Source organism: Sus scrofa, chromosome 11 (assembly GCF_000003025.6).
Source record: "Sus scrofa isolate TJ Tabasco breed Duroc chromosome 11, Sscrofa11.1, whole genome shotgun sequence".
Lineage (NCBI taxonomy): Eukaryota > Metazoa > Chordata > Mammalia > Artiodactyla > Suidae > Sus > Sus scrofa.
This window is the reverse complement of record NC_010453.5, coordinates 78,300,879-78,323,885: the sequence shown is the minus strand read 5'-3', so window position 1 is coordinate 78,323,885 and position 23,007 is coordinate 78,300,879. Positions and strand designations below refer to the sequence as shown.

At 58.5% G+C, this 23,007-nt stretch overlaps 1 protein-coding gene across 7 annotated transcripts in view; it reads right to left on the bottom strand.

Moving 5' to 3' along the window:
* Nucleotides 1-23,007, bottom strand: part of ATP11A (ATPase phospholipid transporting 11A) — a 109,375-nt gene that overhangs the window by 78,223 nt on the left and 8,145 nt on the right. Inside the window, exon 1 of one of the 7 annotated variants that reach the window (XM_021065943.1) lies at nt 15,822-15,840. The exons of the other annotated variants lie outside the window; for them this stretch is intronic. The gene's annotated coding sequence lies outside the window, so the exon portion shown is untranslated. Of the gene's footprint in view, nt 1-15,821; nt 15,841-23,007 lie in introns of those variants that run through there. 7 annotated transcript variants of the gene reach the window in all.

Here is a 23,007-nt window from a genome sequence, read left to right as displayed (position 1 = left end):
CGCCCAGAGTAAGAGCAAAGGGCGCGGGAGCCCCCGGGCCACCCTGAATCCCTGCCCCTGCCCAGGGAGGTCACCCACACTGCCCAGTGCCGTCCCCGGGGCGGCCTCCCCGTCCTGCTGATCACGGCCTCGCTGTATTTTAATGGACATTCCCCTGAAAAGAAGCTTACCCACAAAAAGGGCCCGTCCACGTGTGCGGCCCAGCCTTCACCTGGGTACCCAGACCTGGATCAAGAAACAGCATCTCTCCCGCCTCCAGAAGCCCCTGCGGCCAGGCGCCGGCACCATAACCTCTGGGCCGGCGGGAACTTCATTAAATGGAAACGTCTTGGAGTCCCGTCCTGGCACAGCGGCAACGAAGCTGAGTAGTACTCGTGAAGACGTGGGTTCCACCCCCGGCCTCGCTCAGTGGCTTAAGGATCCGGTGCTGCTGTGGCTGTGGTGTCGGCCGGCAGCTACAGCTCCGATGCGACCCCTAGCCTGGAAACTTCCATATGCCTTGGGCGCGGCTCTAAAAAGCACACACACACACACAGAATTCATGAATTACTTTTTAAAATAAAAATGAATTTGAAAAAATCGAAGGTGCTCTTTCTGTGCGGCTTCTTCAGTTTACCCAGGTCTCTGACTATCACGTGTGTTGTTGATGCATTTTCGGTCACGAGTGCCGCGCCGTCACATGAACCTCCCACGAGTTGTGTGGGTTTTCTCCGTGGCGGACAAGTATCTGGGTCGCGCCCAGGCGAGGATATTTAACGTCACCAGGTGTTGCCGAGCGGTTGTCTGGCGTGGTCTTCGGCGTGCTCTCCCGCAGGCGCTGTGTGTACACGAGGCCCAGCGGCTCCGCGGCCTGCCAACATCCAGACCGTCCGCGACGTGACTTAACAGCGTGATCTGCCTGCGGTCGGCCTCTCCCTAAGGGGACACCACAAGGGCACCGTGTCCCAGAACTCGGACAGGACACCTGCCCCCCCAGAGGTCTCAGACACACTCACATGCGAGAAACTCCCAACATTTTAATTTCATCTGTGCTGCAGGCTACTTCACCTCGTCTGTGCGTGTTCCTCAGATCAGAACGTCCATCGTTCGAAGGCCGCACGGATGGTTTTCTTTTTTGCACTTCCGGTAAAGCCCCTTCAAGTCCCTCCTGGGCAAGGAACCACGGCTCCAACCCGGGCGCTCTTTTCTCTTTCCCCAGCCGGACCTCTTGGCTGAGCCGTCTTCGCTGAGCGGCGCGCGGGGCTTACAGCACACACGGACTGAGGCGCGCGCCCTCCCCGGGCTGCGACTCCCAGGAGGAGGCTGAGCTGTCCCCTCGTCACATTCGTTGCTATGCAATTAGCTAAGACTTTTTTGCTGACCAAGCCGGATGCTCTTCAGCTGCTTTACCTGTATTTTCTCACTTGGTCATCACATGATTCCCAGGAAGGCACGGGTACAATCCCCACTTTACAGACGAGAAAACTGAGGCTCAGAAAGCCTAAAGAGCCCGCCAAAGCTCAAACCTTTGCTAAGTGAGAGTCACACTCAAACCTGAGGCAGCTGGATGGGTCCCCCCTCCATCCTCGCAACCCGGAACCATGGCCCACCCAGAAGCGGCTCCAATTGCAGGCTGTGGGCAGAGGGGGGACCTCTGCGCAGGCCCCCAAAGCGCCAGGGCAAAGCCTCACCTGCACCATATCCAACCAGCACCCAGTCTCAGTTGTGGGTGTGCGTTTGATGCTTATGCTTCGAAGGGCCCGCTTCGAGCAGCTGCTAGAGAACCGAGCTCCACCTATGCGTTTCTTGAGGTTCTGGAACTGGCTGGACTCCAAGGGACAAGGTCCTAAGACCCACCAGCTTCAAACGACTCAGGCGTGAGCAAGGTGTTACCTACATGGCACCACTGAAAGGGAGCCCGGGAGGAAAGAGACGCCTCTGGCAGGTGCCCTAACCTCTGACCTCAAAGTTCATGCGCGTTGTCTCACCTTCTCGTTGAATTTAGAAGTAAATGGTAAGACTTGGGTGAAGCATCACGTTTTGAGGATAAACAACGAGGTCCCACTGCGCAGCACAGGGGCCACTGTCTGTGCAGGACCACGACGGAAAACAATGCACAAAAGGACGCGTGTCTGTGTAGGACTGGGTCCTGCTGCTGTACAGCAGAAAGCGCCACAGCCTCGCAAAGCAACTGCAATTTTCAAGAGTCAAAAAACATTAAAACCGGAACTTATACCTTTTATGCAAACGGACTCCTCTGAGCGAGGCTCTGCTCCCAAACACCTGTAAAGACGACTGCCGTGGATTCCCTACCTTGAGCTTTGCACGACTTCAGAAAGCAAAGTCCAGCTGTCGCTGAGAGGGCGCCAGGCCTGTGCGATTCTCAGAGGAATCGGCTTTTACTTACAGGAAAACATCTCCATCTGAATGTTTTGTTAACAGTGGCAAAGTCACCGTCCAAGACGACCCATTTCCAGGGTCCTTTTATAACTGATTCTCCCTCAGACGGAAGCGCTTGCTTTGCAGGTGGAGGTAAGAGACGTCTTACCAGACCCAGACAGACGCCTCCATTGTTCGCTTTCATCGGAAAACAAAGAGCGAATGTTGGCAGCTGTCTGATGGTATCTTCTTCTCAAAGCCCTGTGTTCTGGTGCATCGAACGGCACACGCTCCTTCCACCACTTCCTGGAGGAGGACGACCAGACCGTTCCAGGGCTTCCCTTCCCTCGGCGGTTCACACCACTTCTAGCACCTTCTGGACATCGAGGTGCGTGCAAAGCAACGCTCGCTGCAGAGCCGCTGGCGCAGGAGGAAGCCGCGGCCCCCTGGGCACTCGGCCGACGTGCCCACAACAACAGGGGCAGCGTGGGAGACAGGAGAGGTTTTGTTGTGTCGGGAGAAACAAGCATCGCCGACAAAGAGACGGACTGACACTGCTACCCCGCCACCCACTTTGAAATCCCCGCGGCCATGGAAGGAAAGGACGGTGAGCAAAGGGCTGAAGAGGACCTCACCTGGCCGTCGGTCAGTAAGTCACTTCCAGCCCAGTGCAGCCAGGCTTTGGCTGTTCAGACAGACCGAGGGGGTCCCCGTCCGACGGCCGAGGCGGCGGACCGGCCCCTCGAAAACCTGATCTCTGCCCAGAGGTTAGTTTGCAGGGGAGAAATAAAGACAAGAAATTTCACTTTCAGCTGAAACGTTCAGCGACTACAGCTTCCTTGAAGACACAGCTCAGTCCAGTCCGGATGCCCGGAGCACAGAGCTCCGAGGTGCTGATACAGGAAAAGGACACCTGCCGAGCGACACACCCCCTGGGCCACCCGCGCTCCCGGGACCCAGACCCGGTGGCGGCGCGGAGCTGAGGGGTCCAGGTTTCCCTACCCCGCACAACCCGCCGGCTCCCCAGGCTGCACACCAAACCGGGCATAAGGGACGTGGAAATGAAAACAACTGATCAAAGGCACGTTTTTAAACGTCACTATTCACTGTGGGCAAGAAAACAGTAAAACCCAACACCTTCCCGCTGCTGGTGGAAGGAAGGTGCTGACGACGTCCGGGGCAGTCTGGGAACCACCTGCCCGCTCACAGGCTCGCTCCCGTCTGAGAGTCCACCCTGAGGACAATCCGTCAGAGTCCATCCCGAGATGAAACGCCAGGTGGATGAACAGAGAAAGGGGGCAGGTGCTGTTCGTTCCCGGTCCGCAAACCAGGCGGGCTGGCGTAGGGAGTTTCCCTGGATATTCAGAACCAGGGTGCACGCAGGATTTGTGTCATCCCACCTGGAGTACCAACGCCCAAACAAGCACCTGACAAGGTACTCGGAACATGAGAAACACAAATGGGGGTTCTGAACAGCATTTGCCTGTGCACATAATTCTTCAAGGAATAGCTCACTGTGCTTCTAACGCTTACTTTTATTTTCTAAATTTTATTTTATTTTTTTTTTGGCTGTGCCCAAGGCATGCGCAAGTTCCCAGGCCAGGGATAGAAGCAGCAACCTGAGCCACAGCAGTGACAACACCAGACCCTTAACCTTCTGAGCCACCAGGGAGCTCCTAAGCTGGGTCTTAACAGTGAAATGTGTCTTTAGAAGAAAAATGTGTACAAAATCTTTATGTAAATACATGGAAACAAGATGTGTCAGTTGCTTCAGTGTCTGCCCCAAATCAAATAGAAACTAATTAAGCGAAAGGTGGATATTCCCATAGGATAGATAGACGGGGAAGTGCTGGTGTGTCTCTGGGTGGTTTGTTTCGCACAGCTTTTCATCAGCGTGATTATCTGCTCCCAAAACACCCCGCGCATCGGCCTTTTAGCTGATACGGGGGCAGGTGGGGTATTTGGGCAGTTGTAGCCCCCACAGAGCAGTTTTTGGAGAAAACAATCTAACGCGTCCAGGGGGTGGGGCTGGCAGGATGCCAGCTCTGAAGGGTGGGCGGCAGAGCCAACTCCACCAGCGGCAGGTGTCAAGGGGACTTTCCTGAATGGGGTGGCTGTTGTGAAGTAAGTGGCTTTGAAACAGAACTTTCTTACGGGAAGATGGTTCTGTTCATGATACATTCTTTCTTACATAACATAGTAAAGAGTAAACCTAGCTTTCTTACTAAATGCAGGAAAAATGCTGTGAGCAGACGGGCCGCACGCAGCGTTTTTCCGAGGACGGCAGAAATGTTACAGCAATTCCCCTCCAAACACCTGAGAGCCCCCAAAAGCCTCCCCGGATGAAACTATTTACAAATGCATGATCTAACCCAAGCCGGGACTCACCTGCTGGGCCCAGGGGGCAGCTCTGCATGTCGGGAAGAAGGGCAGAGCGCGGAAGAGAGGCCTGGGCCGACTTCTCCCCATGAGCCCACCTGTGAGTAGGGGTGTAGGTCCACCTGTGAGTAGGGTGTGAGCCCACCTGAGAGTAGGGGTGTGAGCCCACCTGTGAGTAGGGTGTGAGCCCACCTGAGAGTAGGGGTGTGAGCCCACCTGTGAGTAGGGTGTGAGCCCACCTGAGAGTAGGGTGTGAGCCCACCTGTGAGTAGGGTGTGAGCCCACCTGTGAGTAGGGTGTGAACCCACCTGTGCATAGGGTGTGAGCCCACCTGAGAGTAGGGGTGTGAGCCCACCTGAGAGTAGGGTGTGAACCCACCTGTGAGTAGGGGTGTGAGCCCACCTGTGAGTAGGGTGTGAGCCCACCTGAGAGAGGGGGTGAGGGGGGGGGGGGGTGTGAGCCCACCTGTGAGTAGGGTGTGAGCCCACCTGAGAGCAGGGGTGTGAGCCCACCTGAGAGCAGGGGTGTGAGCCCACCTGAGAGCAGGGGTGTGAGCCCACCTGAGAGCAGGGGTGTGAGCCCACCTGAGAGCAGGGGTGTGAGCCCACCTGTGAGTAGGGGTGTGAGCCCACCTGTGAGTAGGGGTGTGAGTCCACCTGAGAGCAGGGGTGTGAGCCCACCTGTGAGTAGGGTGTGAGCCCACCTGTGAGTAGGGTGTGAACCCACCTGTGAGTAGGGTGTGGGCCCACCTGAGAGTAGGGGTGTGAGTCCACCTGAGATTAGGGGTGTGAGCCCACCTGTGAGTAGGGTGTGAACCCACCTGTGAGTAGGGTGTGAGCCCACCTGAGAGCAGGGGTGTGAGCCCACCTGTGAGTAGGGTGTGAGCCCACCTGAGAGTAGGGTGTGAACCCACCTGTGAGTAGGGTGTGGGCCCACCTGTGAGTAGGGTGTGAGCCCACCTGAGAGCAGGGGTGTGAGCCCACCTGTGAGTAGGGTGTGAACCCACCTGTGAGTAGGGTGTGAGCCCACCTGAGAGCAGGGGTGTGAGCCCACCTGTGAGTAGGGTGTGAACCCACCTGTGAGTAGGGTGTGGGCCCACCTGAGAGCAGGGGTGTGAGCCCACCTGTGAGTAGGGTGTGAGCCCACCTGAGAGTAGGGTGTGAACCCACCTGTGAGTAGGGTGTGGGCCCACCTGAGAGTAGGGGTGTGAGTCCACCTGAGATTAGGGGTGTGAGCCTACCTGTGAGTAGGGTGTAAGCCCACCTGTGAGTAGGGGTGTGAGCCCACCTGAGAGTAGGGTGTTGGACCACCTCCGCAGCCCCCACCCTAAAACAGCATGGGGGCCCAGTATCCTGTGTCTAATTTCCATGTGCACCCCCCCCCAGGCCTTTACCACGGAGACAGCGTGTGAGGAGTTAACCCGACACCCTGAGGCTGAGAGAGTAGACACCACACGTAAATGGAGGAGCGGCCAGGACATGACCGAGCCCTGGGCCCAAGGACCTTGATCTGCGGCCACTAAGGATCAGGGACCTGCCGCCTCATCCTTCCCCACGAGGCTCGTGCAAATCAGGCGACAGAGCCGGGGAAGGAATGGCGGCCGCCGCGGGTCCAGCGATGGGCGACGCGGCGGCATTCGCCACTTGGCCCTGGAGTGGCCCCGAGTGACATCTGCTCGGCCCACCGTCTACGCTTCCGTTTCCGGACGACGATCTTACTTCCCTTTGAGGAAACTCCCCCGCAGCGTCAGGAACACACGCCCGGAAACCGAAGAGGCCTCTGCGGGAGGCTCCGCATCCCACCCAGACCCCGGGCTGGGACCAGGCCTGAATTCTCTCAGGAAAGCTCTGGCCGACGGGGACAGCGCACTACGGCTACACCTGAGGAGCTGGCTGCCTGAATCCTGAGCCCTCAAAGAGGGATTGTTTTTCCCAGTTTGCTTCAAATCAGACCCGTGATTGGCCCAAACTGCAGCTTTCCAGTTCCCTTTGCCGACTTTCAAAGGGGCAGGGAGGCGACTTCACACTTCCTGAAACCTCCTAGGAGGAGGTGGCCTGCTGGCCTCAGGGTGGCCTGACGCACCGGCTAAAGATAGCAGGGACTCAGAATAGCTGCGGGCCCTGGAAGGCGCTCTGCCTGCAGCAGCTGCCACTCGGGGCGGCAACACGGCCGTGAGCAGCCTGAGCAGCGCCGGGTGGACCCACGGCGGCTGCAGGGCTGAGGTGTGACCTGGGTAACGCTGAGCTGCCTGAAACGGCTTCTGATCCCTGATGGATGCACAGCCCCAGCATGCTGGCCCGGCCCGAGACGGGAGGCACCGCAGCCCAGAGCCTCTGGGTCCGCTCACTGGGTTCTCAGGACAGCCGGGCTCTATCCTGGACTTTAAGAGGGAGAAAGCCCTTGCTTCAAACCCATGAAAAAAAAGAAACCACCAGTGTGGGCGCCGGCTTTACCCACCCTGCTGTCACTCTCCTTAGCGTGCTCCTTGCCAGCCGGGTGCAACAGGCCTCCTGGGAGGGGAGGGGCTCCAGGGAGGGGGCGGTCTGCAGCAGGGGAGGGGGTCCTGGGAGGGGAGAGCTCCTGGAAGGGGAGGGGCTCTAGGGAAGGGAGAGGGTCCTGGGAGGGGAGGGCTCCTGGGAGGGGCGGGGCTCCAGGGAGGGGGCGGTCTGCAGCAGGGGAAGGGGTCCTGGGAGGGGAGGGGCTCTAGGGAAGGGAGGGGGTCCTGGGAGGGGAGGGCTCCTGGGAGGGGCTGTCAGCCGGAGGGCAGGCCAGAGGGGCTGATTTGTCCCAAGCTCTTCTCTTAGGTTTGCAGCTTAGACCCTGCGTCTGTATTATCCACCCAGGAAATCCAACCCATCCATGAAGACATCAAGATAAAAAGACGGAGAATGCCAATACCAGAGGCAAGAGATAAGTGGTACTTTTAGTTAAAGCTACATGGAAACTGACCATGTGATACAGGAGCCAAGAGAGGGTGTGGGGGGGAGTTACCAAGTTCATGGGCCAACAGCCACCCTTCAAGTTCAAGACAAAGCAGGAAACTGTCTGGTAAACACAGCTTCACCAGCCCACAGCCCCGCGGTCACTAGAAACCACCGGAGCCACTTTCCCGCGTGAGACGACGGCGCCTAGTCGTTGGCACAGAGCATGGAGCACCACGAGCCTAAATAGTTACTATATTTTAAATCCTTAGGTGCCATAAACCTAAAAGATTTGCCCTTTTCAAAAAAGCCACCCTCGATCTAGGAAAAAGGTCGTCAGAGAAGGGGCCTCGCTCGACCCCTGAAGTGCAAGCACTGCTCACTCTTTCTGAGCCGAGTCAAGGAGAATGAGTCTCTTGTGCAAAGAATATGAGACACGTGGGCTCTCCCCGAACTGGGGCTTCCGACCCGAACTGGCCGCCTGGATCCAGTTTCCTTCTGGAAACACATGTTGGGTGCGAGGCCCCGGCACAGCCGCCCTGAGCTGAATGCTGGGACGCCCGCAGGGCCGGAGAGTGGCTTGGGTGTGTGAGGGACCCCCCTCCTCCGCCCACCGCCCGGCTGGAGCTGAACCAGAGCCTGATTCCTCGTGTCTAAGCGACTTTGTTTCCACGTCACTGCACTCTCCCTTCACGGGAAGAAAACCAGCGAGGCCCGGGTGGACAGGTGGACGCAGCAGGTTCCCGCAGGCTGGCACGGGGGGCACGTGAAGGGGGTCAGGAAGGAAGACCAGAAAGGCAGACGCGGCCCGGTGCCGAGGCCTTGACGCTGAATGCCAGGCTGCGGCGGCCGCGAGGGGTAGAGAGCCACCTTCGACACGGAGGTCCCCGGGGAACGCACCCCGACCACAGAAGGCCCCTCGGACTGGGACCACGGAGGTACCCGGACGCCACCCCCAGCGCGCCAGCTCCCTGGGAGGGGGGGGGTCGTGTCCTCTGTGACAGTCCCTGGGTTGAAGCGGGGAACAGCTTCGGCGCTTCCTGCGGTGAGAAGCGCCCTGAGCACCAGCAGGAACCCCCAGGCGGCTGCCCAGGACGCCAGCCCAGAGCCTAGGACACCGCCCTCGGCAGAAGCAGCAGGTGCGGCCCAGGGAAGGGCGCTGGCCCTGGGCAGGTGGGGGGGGGGGGAAATGGGGTAAAGGAAAGCCAACGACTCCTGGAAACGAACCCTGGATTTGATCCCGGCTCCTGGCAGAGCTTCGGGAGCCTGGGTATTTCCTGTGTGGCGGGAGAGCCTTTCGTTAGTCGTACCGGCCCCTAGAGCTCCACCTGCCCAGGTGACTCACATGGGGCCCTGGACGGCTGCCCACACACTGGTTCCAGGACTGGGTCCCCCACCCCACACTCTGCCACGTGGCCAGGGACGGGCGGAGACCCCAGGGAGCAGCCTGGGAGCCTGGTGGGCAGAGAGTGACCACCCTGACCCCGGGGACAGGGCAGAAGCCTGACCTGGGCCAGCTCCCACCCCAGTCGCTTCCTCGGCGCTGGGGCTGAATTGCCTTTTACAATAAAACTGGCATACGGACTGCTCGTTCCGGGAGCTGCGGGTCAAGCCTGAGGGCGTCGTGGGAACCTGAATCCACAGCTGGCGGCTCGGAAGTCCAGGTGGCCCCGAGCCTGGTGGCTGCCGTGGACCTGGGCCAACCTGTGGCGGAGTCTGCGCTAACTCCGTGCCAGGACCCCCGCTGGTGCGGGGGAACTGGGTCAGAACCGGCTCCCCGGTGTGGCAGCAGGAGCGTGACGTGGGCGCAGCCATCCTGAGCCTCGTCCTCCTCGCCTGGCACCGCCTCGGGGAGGACGCAGGATGCAGGGACCTGTCGCCACCACTGAACCAGACCCCATCCTGGGTTCCCCACTTTTGGGCCTGACTGTCCCCAGACTTAGAATGACTCAAGAGGGACGTCACCTCTCAGGGCTGGGGCCCCTCTCCCAGCACCCTACTGAGGAGTTTCACCCGCCTGTGCTCGCCTGAACCTGAATTTGGGAAACAGCCTTTGGGGACGAGGCTGACCTGCCCTCACTGTGGCCACCTCGTTCTCACACGCCTTCTGCCTTTTGACTTCAAGTCAAACCGATCTGATGCTTTTCAACAGCGACGTGGGTGGTGGCGTCCCTACCTTCCACAGGGCGGGGAGGGGACGGGGGCCACCCCTGAGCACCGGGCACCATCGGGTCCCTCCCGGGGTGGGGAGTGTGCCTGCAGGCTGTCCTGTATCTCGCCGGCTGGACCGCCTCTGTGGACAGCAGCACAGGACGTGCCCTCTGCACGGCGCAGGCCAGGGCACCACCAGGCCGATTCAAAGGACGCACGGGCCGCGCGAGGACACCGCTCGCCTTCCGCCAGGGTCCCCTTCTGCTCCTCAGGAGTAACAGAGGCGTTCTGGACGTTCTGAGCTGTGCAGCCCATTTGCTTTTACTAGGAAAAGCTTTCACCTTTTTTCTGGTTACAAAAACAGTACATGGTCAGCATAAACCTCTCAGGACAAGGCATAGAGACAGACGAAAATAATAATAATCCACAATCCTGACATCCGGCTAACATTCTTGGGGATATTTTTCCACATTTCTTCTGAGCACAGATTTACATGAGTTGAATCCATACAAAGGCACACATATTAAACATAGGGTCACGTCATACACACAGTTTGTAATATGCTTTTTCCCCCCAATACGGCATAAACTTTCCACAGCAGTAAGCCTAAATCTACCCCCTCTGTTCAAAGATCTACACAGCATGCCCCTGGCAAGAGTCTTCAGTCATGTACCTGCAGACCGTGGGGTTGCTTTCTTTGCGACAGTCAGTAATGCCGCAGGGAACATTTTCTTTTTATTTTTATTGAAACATGGTTGCTGTACGATGTTATACGTGCTGCACAGACACCACAGAGTGATTCGCAATTTTTAAAGGTTACACCCCCACGCCAGTGATTGTAGACTAAGGGGCCACTTTAAGACGACCGTCTTTGTGCACCTGGACAGCGACTTCCTGAAGCCAGTTCCGAGAGACGGAGTGGAGATACGCAGCCTGCACCAAGGAGGAGCAGGCCCATCCCTCAGCCCACACGTTCATTAATCTTAGATTTTAACAGTGCTTCAAAACAAAGTAATAAACAAGAAAATTACATCAAAACAATAAAGGACACTCTTTTATATGGATTTGCTTAAAAAAATTTCCCTTCTAAAAGTTGAAACACCGGGAGCCGATAATCATAAAATTACCTGATGTATCAAGAGGACAGATCCCAGCCAGAGGCCCCAGCGGAGCCGCTACCCCAGACGGGAGTCGGGTGGGGAGGGCGGCAGGAGCTGGGCTCTGGCCCTGGATGAAGGGGTGAGAGCTGCCCACGCCTGAGGGGTGGTCCTGGCACCTGCCCTGCCCCCGGGAGGCAGAGCTGGGTCAGCAGCACCGGGTGGCTGGCTGAGTCCCCCTGAGCCCTGGTGGGGGGACAGAATGACCTCAGGACCACACGCCCACCTCGGACAGACTCCGCCGGAGGGTGCGGTGGAGAGGAGCCTCCCAGGCCCTCTTCCGCAGCGGTGGGCACACCTGCTGAGCGCGGATGCGATGTGGGCAGGGCTGCCGGGCCCAGGAACGACCCTGTGGGCGGTGCCCAGTAGCTCACCGGGGGGCTGTCAGGCAGCTCAAGGCCACTCCGGGCTCCGGAGAACCAGCTCACAAAAAGGAAGCAGCCACCGGGCATCCTGGCCAGAATCTGTCCCCCGGCTCTGCAGCGCAGCCCCAAGAGTCGGCATCCGAAGGGACGGCTCGGCCCCTCTCCCAGGAGGCATCCTGCCCCAAGGCTGCGGGGACCCACCCGGCTTCTGTCCCCGGGAACCAGGGACACTCACAAAGCAGCAGAGAAGAGCAAGCGCCACACGCAGCAGCCACGTGGGCTGACAGGACCGGATCACGGTCACGTGGGCAGAAAGGGGCGTCTGCAAAGCGCGCCCAGAGGAGGCGGATTCGAGCGGGGGCCGAGCTGTGGCAGCGGGAAGCCATCGGCCACCTCCGCCAGGTGGGGCCCCCAGCCCCACACCCTCCTCGGTGGAGTCTGGGGCGACCCGGGGCTCTGGTCTTTATAGGAGGCTTGCGGTCCGTAAAAGTTGGGCAGGAAGCCACCCAAGTGTCCACTGACAACGACGGACGAACAAGTGACCCATTCACGCTTAGCCTCGGAAGGAGGACTTCCGACCCTGCTGCAACAAGGGTGAACCCGGAGGGCACCGCGCCGAGGGGACGAGTCCCGCCTGACTCCACCCACGAGGCACCCAGGACCCAGGCCAGTCAGAGTCACGGCGACAGAAAACAGAACGGAGGCCGCGGGGCTGGGGGTGGAGGGAGGCTAGAGTTCAAAGGGGACGAGTTCCGGTTTCAGAGACTGAGTTTCGAGGGTGGTCGGCGCTGGCGGCTCGGAGGAACGCCTCTGATGTTCGCATCATCCAGTGGTTCCAAGGTAAATGACTGCAATTAAAAGGGGCTTCACTGTTATCTCACGAGTCCAGCAGGAACCGCAGGGCAAACAGCCGTGGGCGTGTGCAACCGTCCTGTGCTCGGGAGTCACTGCACCTTCAAGTGTTTCATTTTTTTTTCTTTTTTAGGGCCACACGTGCGGCATACGGAGTTCCTGGGTTCGGGGTCTGATCAGACGGCAGCTGCCGGCCTACGCCACAGTCAAGCAACACAGAATCCCAAGCCACACCTGAGAATAGCGCAGCTTGAGGCAACACCAGATCCTTAACCCACTGAGCGAGGCCAGGGATGAAACTCATGTCCTCATGGATACTATTCAGGTTCTTAACCCACTGAGCCACAGTGGGAACTCCTCGCCTGCCAGGTCTTTTTTGTGTCTCAGTTAAAGCTTCCCCACAGAAGAGCTGCTCTATCATACACATTAAGCACAGGGCGTGGGGCTAGAATACAGACTGACCCCCACCTCGGCCCATTGCTTCCTGTCACCACCCCCATGCTGGCTTAGAGCTGGGAGTGGGGGGCCTCCGAGGGGCTGCCCCAACAGCGCCCATCAACACACCAAAACCACCAGCAGCTCTTCTCTGGTTGCGATGAGGGGGTCTCCCGTCAACTCAGAAGATGCTTCCCAAGGATGGAGGATGGGGGGGAGGGGAGGGGCTTGTCCAGAGGAAACCAGAAGATGGGGGGCGGGGGGGGGCAGGAGGACCGATGCAGTTAGGCCACCCCTGAGCCTCCTGTCCCATCCTGGGTATCAGCTTGGAGGCCGCATTCCTGGCTTTTTCCTCGGCTGGACGTACCCGGCTGATATCTGGTTTCTTCCTTATCAACAGTTAGCCGTCAACAAAAGATTAAATGGCCAGAATGTGATCTTCCTGCAAGCGGGAATAAAATTTCCATTCTGCCTGGACCAACTGTGGCTTAGAGGCTGCAGCTTAAACTGGAATTAAACCCCCACGCGACCGTCTGAGAGGCAGACACGAGGACACTTAATCCCACAGCACTGCCCTTTAAACGGGCGCAGCCCCTTTTATGGGCTGCTCAGCAACAGGAATGCTTTCATCGACAAGAACCACGCAATTTTTAAAAAAACGACTTCACAAAGATCCACACAGCTTTGCGGATGAATTTACACCTATTGCGAGTCCAGTGAGATTCAACTGAACTTGTCGTGAGTGTTGCAGCCTCTGCTCACCGTAACCAAATGGGTCCCGTTTGAATATCCAAACACACACTCCTGTCAGTCTCCCGGGCTCTGCGTCCTGAGGTGGCGCCAGAAAGCCACCCACCGCTGGAAGTGTCCAGACCCCAGGGCACAGCGCGCCCTGGGGGTGTTTTCAGGGAGCCTTCAAGGGGCTCCAGAATGTCACCTGCTGGATGGTTCTGTCCGACAGACAGAGGAGCAGCCCGGCGCAGGTGCTGCCAGGCTGGGTTCACTGCAGCCAGAGATCACACAGTGCAGACGGGTTTCAGCCGGGATGGGGGCATCGGGCTGGTCCACGAAGGGGGCTCCGCGGGAAAGGAGCTGAGGCTGGGAGCCTGGCTACTCCGCAGCAGCCCCCACCGTAACGAAAGAGCCCCTGTTCTGGGCCTGGCCCAGGGCATCACTCTCTCCCAGCCCCTAACGAAGGTACACATGGGGGTCGTGCCCGCTCAGAGGCAGGCCAGCCTCTGCCCCAGCCTCTGGGGTGGTGGCCTCCCTGTCACATTCTGTAAGCTGGGAGTTTAAATGACACCACCTCAGAGTTCCCGTTGTGGCTCAGTGGGTTATGGACCTGACATAGTCCCGTGAGGATGCGGGTTGGATCCCTGGCCTCGCTCAGTGGGTTAAGGATCCGGCATTGCTGTGGCTGTGGTGTCGGCAGGAGGCTGCAGGTCTGATTGGACCTCTAGCCTGGAACCGCCGCGTGCCGCAGGTAGGCCGCAAAAAGAAGGAAACACCGGCGACGACACGACCCGGACAGCAGGGCTGCAGGAACCCGGCCCTCTGGCCCTGATGGCCAGGGAGGCAGAGCCAGGGACCCAGCACTTCACCCGTGTCTGGGGGCGGGGTGGGCAATCAGGCTGCTCTTACTCACGGGGACACTGCACTGCTCACCCCCGGGAGCTCATGGCCAAACGGTACGGGAAGGAGACGCCAGAAACCAAGGGCGGTGTTTCTGGGGGGAGCGCGAGGCGTTTGAAAGCAGAATGGAGAAAGCGACAGGCGGCGGGCTGGGCCGAGAACCTCCGACTCGGGAGTTACTTAGGGCTCCTCCCCGCCCCCCTCACCTGGCTCCTGAACTGGGTGAGAACCAGGCTCCGCGGGGCCTGTGCAGAGAGGAGGCAGGGACCACGGGGCCCCTTTCTGTCCCCATCACCCCAAAGTGAAGTCTGGGCGGCCGCCCAGTTCTCGGAGGGCCCACTCTCCAGTCAGCTCACGTCGGCAGTTCCGAAGGGCGCTTCCAAGATGCAAGTGCACCGTGACCGTGACCGTGGCCGTGGCCTGGACAGTGAGCGAGATCCCCAGCCCCGCCTGCCCCCTGTCGTCGGGCGGAGCTGAGATCTGGCCTAAGGCTCTTCTCCCCCCGGGTTTGTATTTTGAACTAACAGGTAACTTAGGACGATCTTCGCTCGACTTCAAGCTGATTTTTCAAACCACCAGAGTTGACCCTGAACGCTACGTTCCAGGTTACACCAGGACTGGGATGGAAACAGGCCCTGCTTTAGGAGGACGGTGGAGAGCTCGCACGCAGGCTCTGGCCGCAGGATCCTGCGCTGCGGGGACCAGCGAGGGGGGGACGGGGACACCTCGCAGGCCAGTGAGACCCGGGCTCAGACAGCTGGAGGGAGCTGGAGGTGCCCACCGAGCGCCGGCCCAGGGCTGGGCAGCAAGTCACAGCACAGCTGTCCCAGGCTACCCGCCACCTGCGCGCACATGTGGAAGGGACACAGGGGCAGGTCCCCGGGGGCCCCTCCTCCCCTCAAATACAGAATGCACTGCCCGCCGTGGCACCCCTCCCACCTTCCACCGGCACAGCGACCTCTGAGCAGGACTTGGAGAACCAGCCCGTTTTCAACGAGGGGGTGCTCTGAGCCCCAGGGGGACAGCAGGCCGCCCCGCACCATCACTGACCACCCACCACCCCCAGGATTGCGGGAACAGGGGCGGGGGCTCCAGCACCCCTGAGCCCCTCCGGGAACGGCAGTGACAGCAGGCGAAGGTGGCTTCTGTGCCTTGTCACAGCTTGACGACTCATCTTTGTGATTTTCATATTTGCCAAATGCCCGGGCTGGTCTTCCCGCTGCCCACACAGGTGCCCATGAGCTGCTCCCTCCACGCTCCTTCCGTGAAATACTGAGATCTGGGCCCCCCCTCCCCCCTCACCGAGATGACAAATCCCAGGTGTCGGAACCAGCCGGCACCAGAGGGGCCCCCACCAGCCCGGAGGCCGGGCCCCTCCCAGAGCTGCCTCCAGCCCTCTGGTTCCGCCCGCACCCCACTGTCACAACCAGAGCAGAACAGCTCACACCACACAGAAACAAGGCCAAGCAAAGCGTGGGGGCTCGTCTTCCGGGGAGGCCTGTGTGAACCAAACTGCTCTCTTCCTCGGGCAGGCCCGCCGAGAACACAGACTCAAGCAGAATCAGACATACGCGATCCTACATGGGGACAAAGCCCCGCGGTGAATTCAGGCAGGAGCCGGTCATCAGCTGAGAACACGACCAAAGGGCACTGAACATGTGTGGCAGGGTTGGGACAAAAAAAGAAAAAGGTCGAGAAGCTCCTGGTGGCTCAGCAGGTTAAGGATCCAGAGCCGTCACTGCTGTGCGAGGGTTTGACCCCTGGCCCGGGAACGTCCACAGGCCGGGGGCGCAGCCAAAGAAAAAAAGAAAGAGAAGAAAGTCAGCCTTGGGCACCGCAAGTCCACCTCTCGGCAGGGCCGAGGCCTCTGAGCGACTGGGACCTCGCCTCTCAGACCCAGAACCTCTTCTGAACTTGCAAGGTGGTGGACTGGCAGGAGCCAGCGTCAACCCGGTCCTCAGGGAGGTCACGTCGCGTCGCGAGGGGCGCAGGGAATGCCGCGGGTGCTCTTTCTTCGGCTCCTCCCTCAACCCAAAGATCACCTGCCAAGCAGGGCATCTCGCCAGCCGCCTGCCGCAGCTGTGGTTTTCAACGAGCCAAGCGAGTCAAGAGATATAATTACTCAACTTCACAATTAAGCTTCTTGTTAATAAATTAAGCACTTAATACAAAAGGGAGGTACAGCTTTTGAAACCATGCCATTCTAGAAGAAGCGACAGACCGATGGAGGAAATCAAAGAATGATTTCAATTTAAGAACAAAAAATAATCTCATCTCACCTTTGGAGTAGAAACAACAGGAAATTGTTTCTCAGAGAACCAACAATTTTAGAGGAAAAACCCTCAAATTTAATTTTAAATTAAATCTCTTTCTTGGTAATTGTTTTAGAAGTAAAAGAAAAACATGTTAAAGATTAGCTGAAGACAGAAAACTGATCCAAATGGAACAGTCAATCAGCAGAACGCAGTTTCTGCAAGAAAATTTCACATAAAATGCTTTGATTCCTATTCCCCATCAATGCACTTAGGAGAAAGTCACGTAGCTTTACGGTATCACTAAACTAACACCATCAGCTCTTTTACTTGAATGTATTGCCAACGAGACATAATTTCCACGATATTCTATCTCATTACAGAATTACTTGTTCTAAGACAAATATCAGTTTTTTTTTCCCTCTGGAGCAAGAATTGCCTTGTTGGCTGCTCTCAACAAGCACATATCAAGCAAAACACACAGAGCCCAAATGAATCCTCACATTCGAGTATTTAAATTTTAACAAAACTTGCCATCACCAATTATTTAAGAGAAAAAACCCTCCTGCCAGGGTGCACGTTCCATTAAAATTTCATCAGTGCTTAGGTTTCCGTGTTTTCGTATGCGACCCCAATAAGGTCTTTTTCATTGATTATAAAACCGTGTTTCCAAAAAGCCAAGATCTACAACATCGAATGCAGAATAAACTACTGAAAACTGCCCGTAAATCCGTTTGTTTGGGACAATGACAAAGTTCAGGAGGTGGACGGCAGTGACGGCCGGACGGCAGCGTGAAGGCGCTAACGCCACTGGACCATACGTCACTCTGGAACGTTACGTTTCCCCAGAGTAAAACCCTCGCCCATCGACCAAGCTACCGCGTGTCCACCCCGTGAGTCAATGCAGCCTCGTGACGCCAAAACCAGGCTGACGCATCTGCTGCCTAACATTCTCCTCACCCGGCCTCATGACTTTAAAACGAATGTGGGAGTTCCCGTCGTGGCGCAGGGGTTAACGAACCCGACTAGGAACCATGAGGTGCGGGTTCGGTCCCTGCCCTTGCTCAGTGGGTTAACGATCTGGCGTTGCCGTGAGCTGTGGTGTAGGCTGCAGCTCCGATCCCATGTTGCTGTGGCTGTGGTGTAGGCCGGTAGCTACAGCTACGATTCGACCCCTAGCCTGGGAACCTCCATATGCCGCGGGAGCGGCCCAAGAAATAGCACAAAAAAAGACAAAAAATAAATAAATAAAATAAAACGAATGTGAACCTTTATCAAAGCCGACATCCACAACACAGCCCGATCTTAAGCCATAACATTTGCGGGGCGGCCACAGGCTCCTGTGAGCTCAAGTGTCACGTGGCATATGGTCCCTGACCCTCCCAGCCCCTTGGGCCCTGCTGCCCTGGGCTGGCCTCTGGCCTCCATCCCACACCCCCCAAGCCTGGACACCTCCTGTCCTCCCCCACCCCCTTTCCCATCTCATTTCTGTCCGCAGCCGTTCCTAAACCCCCGCATACTGTGCACTTACGTAGTTTGTCATCCGCCAACAGAACGCAGTCCCCAGGGGCGCGGGGGCAGGGGTGCCTATGTGGCCCCCAGAGGCCTCGGTGTGTAAAACAGCAAGTGTTCATACCGCCGGCCAGCGTCTGACGTTGAGTGCCATACATTCAAGCATCACATTTTTCTTGCCCGTAATCGTACATTTGCTTGCCTAAGAAGCCAGGAGCTTACGTATTTCATTCCCTTTTTACATCAGAAAAACATAACATGAGTTAAGCAACATCAGAAATGCGGCCAAACTCAATCCACCTGACAGTCACCTCAACACACACGCCGCAGTCAGATGTCCACCCGAGCTGAAAAAAGTGCATGTACACACTTCACGGCCTCGACTGTTTAATGGTTTGTCTGTGTTTATCCACATCAAAACGCCTGTTTCCACACACTCTAAAGAGAAAAGGTCATTTAAGCTGTCCCCCATGCACACAACTTTACCTGCAAGTGACAGGGAAATCCAGGTCTGATTTCCCCTCTGGTTACTCATCCTCCCACCATGTGTTCCCGGAGCAGCTTTAACGCCACGATTTTAAAGCTCATGTTTTGCTGGGCAGTCCCGAGACCCTCCTAGAACCCCAGGGAAATCCAGGTGACTCCCCAGCAGCCCAACTTCTCTGTCCCCAATCCTTTGCTGAAAATAGGCTGGAGGAAATCCGCTTTTCGCTGAAGGAGGGAGATTACGTGAGGGCCGGGGCGGCCACCTCCTTCCCAGCAGGTCTGAGCCGCCCGGCGTGGGAGCTCGAGGGCGCGGGAAGGCACGCCAGGCCGGGTCCCCCGACTCCCGACGGGAACTCGAGATCTGCAGGAAGCAGAGCCCGCACGGGCAGCTCAGACAGACGGTGCGGGAGCTGGGAGCCCCGCCGGGGCCTGGGCTTCAAGTACTGTCACAGCATCGGACGGGGTCAGTGACCAGTGTCCCCGCTGTCGGCAGAGGCCACGAGCTCCCAGTCACGCGAGGAGCGTGGCTTCAGGATGACATTCTAACGGAAGACTGAGCTGTGGTGACAGAGACGCCTCTGACGGAAAGCAGGCAGCAGGTGGCGGGGGACTCACAGGTCACCGTGAAAGCCTCCCGGCCATGCAGGTGACCCTGTGACACTGCCTCTAGACCCGCAGAGAAAACACGTCCCCGTCACCCCCAGGTCACCTTCCAACCCTCACTTTCTGATTCTGCCCAGAGGGCACCCTGCACCAAGCAGGCCCACAGCACTGAGGCCCTTAGACCCAATCCCACGACCGGGGAGCCGGCGGCGACACGGCGGCCTCCCAGCCTCCGAGCGGGCACGTCCGTCCAATCCCGTGACAGGGCCAGCGCCGTGCCCGTGCCATCCAGGGGCCAGACGCTGTGGATTTAGGCTGTAACCCAAAACGCCCAACAGAGCCTTGGAGCCTTGCCTTAACACTAACCCCCGGGTCCCTCCACAGGGGGCCAAAGGGGAGCAGCACAAGCGCAAACGCAGCCTCGGACCTGCTGCAGCGCGGCCTCGGTGCATCACTTCACACAAGGGCCGGGTCGCTTACATCTGCGTCTCCTCTAACCCAGTTATGTCACCCGTGCCCACGGAATGCTGGTTTCATCTGTCTCTCCGCACTTGCGGAGCATTTGTTTCTGTATCCGTTGGATAACACGGTCTTACTGTCACCCGTGCCCACGGAACGCTGGTTTCATCTGTCTCTCCGCACTTGCGGAGCATTTGTCTCTGTATTCGTTCAATAATACGGTCAGCCCGTGTAGGACATCTTCTCAAACTGCCTCCTCTGACCCCAGCAGGACCTGCTGTAGTAGCACAGAGACACGGACTGAATCGAGTCCCGGGAATCGCGCAGAGTCCCCTCCCCCGCCCCGCCGGGACTGTATCTGCAGGTGGGGATTCGGGAGGGTCATTCCGATTCCAGGGGGTCCTGAGGGTGGAGTCGTAACCTGGCAGCCTCACAGGGAGAGGTGCCGGGTGACAGCACGGCAGCCAACTCACAGGAGGTTGGGATCCACGCAGACACAGACGCACATAAACCAGACAAGCGGCAAGGACCTACTGCGGGCACCGGACCTGGACTCAGTCTCTGGTCCTGACCCAGGCGGAAAAGGATGGGAAAGAGGATGGATCACAGGCGCACACACAGGCTGCACGCCCGACACGAACACAACGTGGTAAACGGCTCGACTCCAAGAAAACACGGAAGGAAGAGCGCGTGCGGCCTGCCCCGCGCTCCCCGCTCCGGGCGCAAAGTCGCCAGGAAAGGCCACCCCGAATCAAACCTGGTCTCTCCCCCAAACCCGACTGGACAGGATGCGGAAGCAGGTGCCCGAGGCTACACGTGCGGATGAGTTCACCAGCTCCAGGAACGGGGCAGCGGGTTTCAAGGAAGTGGTGGCCGCAGGGAGCAGAGTGAGAAGGGGCGTCTGTAGACTCCCACGGCCGCAGAGGAGCCCGGGACAGGGTCAGAGGCGGGCAGAGGGCTCGGCTGCAGGCAGCAGACCAGACCACCGCCCCCCAGGGCAGGAAGGACCCTCACAGGCTGTCGCAAAAGTTACGTGAGATGGAGAGAGCCCACCACGTCAGACACCAAGAAGGGCAAGGCCCCTTGTCCCCTAGGAGGCCCAGGGACCAGAGATGCTCAGAGCGGCCCTCTCTCCCCTCCCTTTCCTGGGCACGCTGGGTGGTTAGTAGACAGAGGAGGGTCCTCTGCCAGGCTGCCCATCGTCCTGCCTGCTGATGGCATCATTACCGACAACCTCTGGACACACAGTCTTTCACGAGCGACAAACCTCTCGAAATTCTTGTCTCTTCTAAGCCAGAAAAAGTGAGCTCACTCTCATTCTCCTTCTGAGCCGATTAAAAAAAAAAAAAAATTACCTGTCACAAGATACACAAGAGATTGACAGTCCATTCCAGGGACGTTTTCACAGCCCTTTATACGGCAAAATGCCAGTAGTACCTGGGCTCTGGGGGTTCCGTGAATCCCCCAGGAGCCCAGCTGGACGGGAGGCAGGACCGCCAGGCAGGATTCAGTCAGTCCCTGCTGGTACCTCTGGCCTCTGCCCACCACGGAAGCCGTGAAACAGGCACTGGTGTGAGCACAGAGGAAGCCAAGTGAATGGAGGTTAAAACCCTTCCTGGAGTTCCCTTGTGGCTCAGTGGGTTAAGGATCTGGTACCGTCCCTGCAGCGGCTCAGGTGGCTGCTGGGGCGTGGGTTCGGTCCCTGGCTGGGAACTTCCACATGCCTCAGGCACCGCCAAAAAGCCCCTAAAACCCTTCTCGCCAGCGGCACAGCCCACCTTTGGGGAAGATGTTTACCCGCCAACGCACACAAGAGACTGTGCCAGTTTTCTCAAGGGACCAGCAACCCCGGCAGGGCAGCCAGTGGGGAGTGGGGCAGATGTTACAAGAAGCCCCCGGAAAGGGACTCTGACTGCAGAGATGACAAACCCTCTCTCAGAGCTCCCAGGAAGCGCTATGACTCAGAGACCTGTAGGAAAATCAGAACCACAGCAAAATGGAAAACGCACGGCCCACAGAAACCGGGAGGGGGGCAGTGGTTACACATTTGCAGAGTAAGAATTGGGACATAGGAGTGGCCTCAGCCTTAGAGAATGACCAGCTCCTAAGTCAGGCGCGGCCACTGCGGGAGGCAGAAATGTCCCCAACCCTCCTGTGAGTGCGGGGGCGGGGACACACACACACACACACATTTCCGCCTGCTCCGCTCCAACGCGTGCAGAAAATAGTCAAAGGGCTGGGAGAAGAGGCAGCTAATGATTCACTCACCCGCATGGCTCACCTGGCCCGGCCTGGCCTTCCCCCCCCCCGGGGTACAAAGGTAACAGTTAACAGAGGACGCCCCCATCCGCTCCTGGCTCTCGGCCCGCGCAGCAGGGGGGGGGGCCAGCCCCGCAGAGGCCGCTGGACTGGGCCCCCCACACACACCAGGGGACAAGGAACTCCCCCCACCCCCTCGGTGGCCGTCACCTGCCTTCTAACCCCAATGGACGAAGCTCGCTTGAGGCTCCTCAGGTGCCCCCCAAACTGGAAGTGCCGGCATCCTGGGGGGTGGGGGGGACAGCCACAGGACAGGCGCAGGACTCTCCCGGGGAAAGCCCCCCGGCCGGCACTGCCAGGTCACCCCGGTTTTGTTTTGAAAAGGGGGAAGTCTGGATGCTTGCGTGCACTCGTCCGTATTTAAATGTTGGCCAGAAACTCAAATAGTTGAAGCCACTGAGCAGGTGACACAACCACATTGAGGGCCAGTCGCCTCCCTGTTTTCAGACCAGGTTCTCAGCCTTCACTGGGCAGGCCCCCCTTTGAGAACCTAAAACTGGGGAAGCTCTGCCCGGAAAGCAAAAAGCATACACACCGAAAGTTTTGCTCCCCGAGGGGTCCAGGCCCCGAGGGAGCAGCTGGGTCCTCCTGCTGGTGACGAGACTCCGGGAGAGGGTCCTTCCCAGGGGCTGGATGCGAGAAGAGGAAACAAGTCCAGCCACAGCGATGGGGACCAGCCCTCGAGCCCCAGCAAGAGCACAGAGGCCCCTCGAGGTGGGAGGCTGTGGGAGTGACCCCGGGGACTGGACTTCCCCGAGAGCGTCACCAGGTGAGGGGTGGCACCAGCGCCTCCTGGCCTGACCCACGCGTTGTCATGACCCCCGAAAGGCCCCAAGGAAAGAGATGTCACAGGTTTGAAGTGTGACATAAAACTCATCTTCTGCAGCAAGACCAGAAAACCTTAAACACAGAACCCCCCCTGCCCCTTGGCACTCTCTCCCCACTGGGCACCTTGTCCGTGTTATGCACCCCTGGGCCCCCATCGGCAGGAACACCCACTCAACCACGAGGCGCCGCGGCCTCGACAGGACCGCCCCCTGAGGACCACACGCCTTCGAGGTTGTATTCGCGGTCTCACGATCCCCGACGGCGCTTAGATCTGGGTTCCGTCCACAACACGTCTCCT